Source organism: Actinia tenebrosa, unplaced genomic scaffold (genome assembly GCF_029948245.1).
Source record: "Actinia tenebrosa isolate PJP-AT-01 unplaced genomic scaffold, QUT_ActTen_1.0 PGA_scaffold9__36_contigs__length_13948895, whole genome shotgun sequence".
Lineage (NCBI taxonomy): Eukaryota > Metazoa > Cnidaria > Anthozoa > Actiniaria > Actiniidae > Actinia > Actinia tenebrosa.
In genome coordinates this window covers 9,024,042-9,025,311 of record NW_028292586.1, presented here as the reverse complement: position 1 = coordinate 9,025,311, position 1,270 = coordinate 9,024,042, and positions in this window count along the sequence as shown.

Genomic DNA, 1,270 nt, shown 5'->3' with positions numbered 1-1,270 from the left:
ATTTTATTCTTTTGTATGGGGTCTTCTTACGACCTCCATTGGCGTAATACTGCTCTCTGGTAGCATTTGGTACGGCATTACGAATGTTTTTACCACACTCGTAACCACTGTGCTGACGTGTCGTCTTCTATTTGCATTTTCTTACCACAACACCAGAAACCCTTCGGCTTAGGTATGTTAACTTTGAATCTTAGGCAAATCACACAGAAGTCATTGGTGAACTTTTTACATTCATGCATCGTATATCCGACAAATATTTTAACCTCCGTTTGCGGTACCCAACACAGCAGCAGTAAGGACACACCGCGGGAAATCCCGTAAATCTGCTGTACCCGTCTTCGTAAATCCGCGAGTTAAAACCCGTATATCTTTGGCATCGATCGCGAGTCCCCCTACCTGCTGCTGTTTCAAATCTGTATATATAGCAAGAACCTATTTATCACATGATTGCAAAGAAATAGAAATAGTTTTAAGACAATGTTGCCTTGTTGATCGTTATCGATCGCAATAAACTCATATTAGATTATTGCAAAGATATGGTTTGTCGATTGTTCTAAGAATGAATTTGAAAATCCCATGAGCAAAGACTGAATTATCTTAAAATTCATCGGAAGAGATTCAAGGTCTGATTTAATTCACAACCGACAATACGTTTTTTGTTTGTTGGTTTGTTATATTAAATTCCCCGAAGGGCTGAATATATCCTGTACAGTACGGCCTCATTTATCCTCCAATTAGGATGCTCAATATAGTTTTCAATATCGTTTTCAATATAGATATATATTTCCTATAGTTGTTTCAGTATATGGTATGAGTTTGTTTTGTATGAGAACTATCTTGTCGAGACTGTTGGCGCTCTTACGTGGGGCCCCGGACTTGATTAGGACTTCAGACAATTTGTGTAGCAACCGAGCAACAAGAAAAGAGTTGTATATGATTATAATTATATGATGTAATCCAAGAGTGAATGGCATATACCATCTTATCGGATTTTATCGCATTCAACATACCGACATCCGACCTGATATGACAGGAAGCATGACTTGTGGCACTATTCCCAACAATTAACCCCAGGGGATGTCAGTGGCCCACCGCATGCACGGCACAATTGGGGTGCAGAGAGCCGTTTTTTGTTTTTTTTTGCAATTCGCTGTTAAGATTTGGCCATGAAACTGTTATTGTGTATTGCGCACCATCCACTGTTTTAGAGATTTATAGATGAAAGCGCGAACTAACATTTAAATGAGCGGATAAAGTCAGTACATTAACT